Raw genomic sequence first — 6966 nt, forward strand, 5'->3', positions numbered from 1 at the left:
GCCTGGGTCAGGCCCGGCCTGCTGCGGTCTGTGGGCGTGGTAGCACAGGAATGTGGGGACCCTGCCGTTGGCTCAGTGCTTCCTTCCTTGTGACATGCCCGATTCTAACTGTCACCTCTTTCCCCGAGATGCAGAAGTCTTCCTGCGTGCACAGCTGTGCACCCACATGTTCCTGTGAGAGACCCACTGGAAGACGGTCCCAGAATTCCCCTGTGAACCAAAGAAGTGGCTTTGCACTTCTTCGCGGTAAGCGCTGTGTAACTTCAAGCCACTTCTCCTGCTGCATGCGATGAGATGAGTCGGGGTTACATGTCTAGCAGGAGGGCAGGGATTTCCCGCGGCAGTGCCGCTTCCGGGGCGTGGCATTCCAGCTGGGATGGGACAGGCCCTTTACTGTTGGCCACCTCCTGCCTTCGCTCACTGGCCTGGGCTGCACGCACCACAGATCGTTCTTGCTCTCCTTGGCCAAAGCAGCAGACCACTTGTTCTAGCTCAGCCTTTTCTAAAAGTAGCGCAGCGAGCTAGTATGGTGGGGCATGGCTGCACTCCAGGTATTCGCGAGGCTGAGGCAGGAGGATTCCAACTTTGGAACCAACTGGGCTGCAGAGCAAGACTCTGTCTCAGACAAACAAAACAGGAAAGAGACTAGGAGGAAATCTCAGGTGGGGAGGGCTTGCCCGGCATGCGTGAGTCCCTGGGTTTGACCTCCAGGATCCGCATTAACAGGGCTTCTCCATGGCGCATGCCCACATGCCTATAATCCCAGCACTAGGGAGAGGCGGAGGCAGGAAGATTAGGAATTTAAACGCATCGTTAAATACATAACGAACTGAAAGTCAGCCTGGGCAACACTACATGAGACTCTGCCTAAAAAAGAAAGAAAGAAAGAAAGAAAGAAAGAAAGAAAGAAAGAAAGAAAGAAAGAAAAGAAAGAAAGAAAGAAAAGAAAAGAAAAAACAGAAAGAAAAGAAAAGAAAAGAAAAGAAAAGAGAAAGAGCCAGGCAGTGGTGGTGCATGCCTTTAATCCCAGCACTTGAGAGGCAGAGACAGGCGGGTCTCTGTGAGTTCGAGGCCAGCCTGGTCTACAAAGTGAGTTCAGGATAGCCAAGGCTACACAGAGAAACCCTGTCTTGAAAAAAAAAAAAAGAAAGAAAGAAAGAAAGAAAGAAAGAAAAAGAAATGTAGATAACATTAGCTACGTGGATAATATGGATAATTTGAAACTTTCTGGGTCAGGTGTGATGATGGCTCTCTCTGGTTTAGCTGGAGGCTGCCCCCAAGAGGCCAGCCTGGTCTACGTAACAAATTTCCCACCAACCTAGGCAACAGACCTATCTCAACAAACCAAGGTGTGGGGCAGGAGGCGGCGTGGTAATTTTCTTGTAGCCACATTTTAAGAAAAAGAAAAATGAAACAAGTGAAATTAATATTACTAATTTTTACCTTATTTAACCCATTGTATCTGAAGGGCATACTTATTTAGTGTGTTTGAAATCCTTTATGTATTTCATACTGACAGCCTTTAGCATTTGCACACTATATTTTCATCTCAAATAATTGATCTATATTTAGATGTCACGAAATGTCAAGTTCAAAAATAGATGCAAATGCTGCCGTTGTTCCAAACATTGACCATTTTCCAGTATGCCAGTCATAGCTTTAAGATTAAATAGAACTTAATGCCCTAAAATATTCCAATTTCCTCTTCACCAGGTCACTTTTCAAAGTGCTCTCCAAAGACACGTGGTGACTGGGGGCTGGCAAGGCAGTTACAGCTCTCCTCTCAATGGGGGCAGAATTTTCCTCTACCAAACTCCACCAGCTTCCTCCTTCCAGGCAGGGACCCTCACTTGACCCACTCTACTTAGTACAAAATGTCCTCAGTTCCCACACTGCATACTTCTAATCCCCCCCCCATTCCACAGGGCTTTTATCTCTCTGCTAATCTATTATCTGATTTACTGCCTCCTTTTCCCTCCCCCACCACTTGTTGGCTGTGAGCTCCGTGGAACAGTATCTGTTTCGCTTACTGATGTATCACAGCATTTGTGGTTCAGGAATTGGGGATTTAGCTCAGTGGCGGGGTGCTTGCTGGCCTTGGGTATAGTCGCTAGCATTGAAAAACTGCGGATTAGGGCTGGAGAGATGGCTAAATGGTTGGTTAAAAGCACTGACTGCTCTTCCAGAGGTCCTGAGTTCAAGTCCCAGCAACCACATGGTGGCTCCCAACCATCTGTAATGGAATCTGATCCTTTCTTCTGGTGTGCATGAAAACAGGGTACTCATTCACATAAAACAGTTTAAAAAAGAAAAAGAAAAACTGCGGGTTAGACTTAGTGGGTTAATCATTATAAAGGCTTGATGTTAATGAGTGCATGCTACGCTCAGTAAAAACAGAAAGATTTTAAAACAAGGCAGACAAAGTTTCTCTTAAATGCAGCTTAAATGTATTCTTTGTAGTTCAGGCTATTTAAGCTGGAAACAATGCATAAAGAAATGAGGAGTGGTGGGAGCTGGAGATCTGGCTCAGAGGTTAAGAGCACTAGCAGTTCTTCCAAAGGTCCTGAGTTCAATTCCCAGCAACCACATGGTGGCTCATAACCATCTATAATGAGATCTGGTGCCCTCTTCTGACTCACATGCAGGCAGAGTACTGTATAAATAATAAATCAATGAATCTTTGCGCTGGAAAGATGGCTCAGTGATTAAGAGCGCTGCCTGCTCATCCAAAGGTCCCGAGTTCAATTCCCAGCAACCACATGGTGGCTCACAACCATCTATAATGAGATCTGGTGCCCTCTTCTGATGTGCAAGCATAACACTGTATGTTATGTGCAATACAATGCTTATATACATAAATAAATGTAAAGAAAAAAGAAAAGAAAAAGAGATGAGGAGTGGGGTGTTTTGCAGAGGGCCTCTTCCCTTTCCCTCACAGTCTGTACCTCCAGGGCCACCCAGCTGAGCTGCTGAGCATCAGGAGAAAACACCCTGAGGGTAACCCAAAAGAAGCCTCTGAACTGTTAGATGATCCAGGCAGAGACAGTCCTCCTGCAGTCCAAGGACCAGATCACAGCAGGAACTGCGGCCAGACAGAATCACTCGGAAGGCAAAGCTGCAGGCTCCAGTAAGATCACCAGCTGTAGTTCTCAGTTGCTGCAGGAAGTCGGTATCAAAACTTTTTACCAGGGAATTTGGGGAGACTGCTTCCACTGCAGCCCAGCGTGAGATGATTCCAATCAAATGGGTATGTCGAAGAATAGCAACTGAATCTTTTCTCCAAAGGAACCCTGGGGTTCAAGAGGGGTGTAAGTCCTACCCACCAAAAGTGGAGGTGTTCTTCAAGGACTATGCCAATAGCGACCCCCAGCGGTCTGAGGAGCAACTCGGTGCTGCAGAGTTTTGCTTTGCTGGGCTTGTTTTAGGCCAGCCTGAAGTTGACAAGGCGAGTCCTGCCACTCAAGCTATTTTTGAAATCCTGAAGCGATTCTGGCTGCCTCAGAACTGTACGCTGGCTGATATGAAGATTGAATTTGGTGTTGGTGTAGCTACCAAAAAGATCGTTCTTGTCAATGTAATTGGTAATGATTCCTAGAGACTCTGGCCGTTGGGAGAGCAGAGGCAGCAGAAAAGACAAACAGTCTTACCAGGACCTCAAAGTAGCGGCTTCAGGGGGACTCCAGATGGTAAAGAAAAACTTTGAGTGGGTTGCGGACCCAGTGGAGTTGTTTCTGAAGTCAGCCAGCCAGTGCAGGGTTATAGTGCTGGTGGGTTCGACTGCTGCCCTTGGTCACTGTGAGAAAACTAAGAAGGCTTGTGGGAATCTGGGGATTCCGTGTGAACTTTTAAGTGACATCTGCCCATAAAGGACCAGATGAAACTCTTGAGGATTAAGATGGAATATGAAGGGGACGGCATACCTACTGTCGTCGTCGCAGTGGCCGGCAGAAGCAATGGTCTGGGCCCAGCGATGTCTAGTAATACTGTATATCCAGTTATCAGCTGTGTCCCCCTCCCCCATCACAGCAGACTGGAGTGCTAAGGATGCGCGGTCATCTCTTCAACTGCCCACAGGTCTTGGCTGCTCAACCATACATTCTCCAGAAGGATCCGCTGCTCAGATATTTGGGTTGAACAACCATTTGGTGTGGGCCAAATTCCAAGCGAGCACACTAAACCCGTGCCTATCCTTAAAGCAAGCTGACAAGGAAGAAAATCAGTGAATCCCATTTGTAAAAGAGCAATTTAGTTTTTAGGAGAAAAGTTACATATTCCTAGTTTGGAATATTTAAAAAAAAAAAAATTCACACAAGGGCTGGAGAGATGGCTCAGCAGTTAAGAGCACTGTCTGCTCTTCCAAAGGTCCTGAGTTCAATTTCTGGCATCCACATGGTGGCTCATAACCATCTATAATGTGATCTGATGCCCTCTTCTGGCATGCAGGTATACATGCAAATCGAGCACTCATATACAATAAATAAATAAACAAATCTTTTCTTTTTTAAATCGAGCAAAAATGATTTCACATCAGGGAACAAACAGGTGGCCCTCTAGATTTATGGGTTGACACTGTGATTATTGTTGGGTAAGTATGTAGTGTGGGGGCTGGAGCAGTGTCTCTGTCGTTTAAGAACCAGCCCGGATCTCCTGCAGAAGACCCGAGCTTGGTTTCCAGCATCCGTGGAGAGCTTCACACTTTAAACTCCAGCCCCAGGGCATCGGACCCCTGTGGCTTCCTAGGTATCTGCTGCCAAGTGCTGCTATCCTCAACACACATACACAAATAATTCAAAATAAAAAGTATTATTTCTGAATGCTAGTAGCAGGGTTTTTTTATAAGTCAGGAGTAACTGCTCGATCTTCTGGAATTCACGCTTGGAAAATTAAAATACTTGCACTTTAAAACAAAAGGGAAAGAAAAGAAATGAGGAGTGGGAAAATTTTTATGATTTAGTTAGGAAGACGAGAGTCTCAACTCAGAGTAAGGATGTGAAAAGGCCAAATTCTGCCCCCAAAACTAGAGAATTGACTTGACGTTTGTGCTGCGTTTGCACTTGTGTCCTTTCTCATTAGGCATTTTCAGTTGATGGATCTGTATCACTAGCTGACAGGATAACGTGGGAGGAACTAGGAAAAGTAAAGTCCTACAAAGCTTACACTTAAGTATGTGTTTGAGGACTGGAGAGATGGCTCAGAGGGTAAGGACACTGACTGCTCTTCCAGAGGTCCTGAGTTCAATTCCCAGAAACCACATAGTGCCTCATAATCATCTCTAGTGAGATCTGGTGCCCTCTTCTGGCCTGCAGGTGTACACGCAGGCAGAGCACTGTACACATAATAAATTAATCTTTTTTAAAAATGTGTTTGAAATGATATATTAAGAGAAAAACTAAGTTCCAACAATAAGATTGGCCCAAACTTTGTAGTGATTCACTTATTATACAAATTTTTTGTCATGCCTGGTGGTGCACGTCTTTGATCTCAGTACTGAGGAGGCAGAGGCATCGCTGTGGTGTGCACCGCATGGCATAGGGTTAACAACCTGCGTTGTTTGGAAAATTCTGAATAGATACTTTTCCTCTACCTCTGTGAAAGTCAAGTCTTTCTGTAACTCCAGTCACGTTTAAGAGTTAAGACTAAGTTACTGGAAGGAAAAGATAGAAGATACCAGAACAAAGGGGTTCCCCAGTGAGAGGAAGAGGAATCAACCTGTCAGAAGTGCAGCCAGCAGGGTCAGGGAGAAGTCAGGGCTGGACGCGCTGCCAAGCCTCAGAGGCTGCTTCAGCACCGGGAAGTTTGTGTTTTAATCTTATTGTTTTCTTCTTTTGCCTGTTTTTGCCCCCTTGGGTGGGGGGACAATTCTCAAGGTCTCTTAGAAAAAAACAAAACAAAATACTGTCTCACACAGGAGAGTGCAAAGTGGCAGAAGCCACAAAGGCTCTCCCTGGCTTTTTGGAAGTGGAGACTGTCATGGTGGGACAACTAAATTTCCATTTTTTAAAAAAATGGATTTCTTTTTAAAATGCAATATATTCTGATTACCGTTTTCCTTCCACCTACTCCTCCCAGCTCCTTCCCAACTCTGCTCAGCTTCCATCCAGTCCACACACTTTCTGTCTCTCCTTAGAAAAATGGACATCTAAGGAATAATAAGATAAATCAAAATAAAATAAATCAGAATGTGACAAAACAACCAAACAAGAAAAGAGCCAGAGAAAAAGCACAAAAATGTCTGTAGACACAGACACAGACACACACACACACGTTCACGCACTCAAGAATCCCATAAGAACCCCAAACCAGAAGCCATAATATATCCTCAAGGTAGGAAAACAGTGTATCTTTGAGGAAGTTTCTGCTGTATTAGGTTTCCAAATGGCCCTTAGTGTTTGCTGTCCTTCCCGTACTTGCCCCCCCCCCTTGATCCTTCTGTCCAGTCCACCCCCTTGTCCATCCAGAACTGTCTATGCTATTTCCTCTTCCTAGGGAGACCCATCTCTTCCCTGGCCTCCTCCTCTCTACTTAACCTCTGCGGTTCTATGGATTGTAGTTTGCTTGTCAATCAATGACTTAACAGCTAACATCCACATAGAAGCGAATACATACCACATTTGTCCTTCTGGGCCTGAATTATATCGCTCATGATCTTTTTCTAGTTCTATCCATTTACCTGTGAATTTCATTTTTTAATGGTGGAATAATATTCTATTGTCTTTATCCATTAACATCTAGGTTCTTTTTGTTGTTTTTTTGGGGGGGGGTTGTTTGTTTTGTTTTTTCAAGACAGGGTTTCTCTGTGTAGCCTTGGCTGCTTTGGACTCACTTTTGTGGACCAGGCTGGCCTCGAACTCACAGAGATCCACCTGCCTCTGCCTACTGAGTGCTGGGATTAAAAGCATGCGCCACCACTGTCCGGCTTTTAGTTTTTATTGATAATCATAAACTTAACTCTGCAACCCAGCTAGA

At 45.1% G+C, this 6966-nt stretch overlaps 1 pseudogene; it reads left to right on the plus strand.

Moving 5' to 3' along the window:
- The first annotated feature begins 536 nt into the window (after positions 1–536).
- On the plus strand, positions 537–4307 carry LOC127210940 (bifunctional phosphoribosylaminoimidazole carboxylase/phosphoribosylaminoimidazole succinocarboxamide synthetase-like; annotated as a pseudogene).
- The last annotated feature ends 2659 nt before the right edge of the window (positions 4308–6966 follow it).

The sequence above is a fragment of the Acomys russatus genome, chromosome 28 (genome assembly GCF_903995435.1).
Source record: "Acomys russatus chromosome 28, mAcoRus1.1, whole genome shotgun sequence".
Taxonomy (NCBI): domain Eukaryota; kingdom Metazoa; phylum Chordata; class Mammalia; order Rodentia; family Muridae; genus Acomys; species Acomys russatus.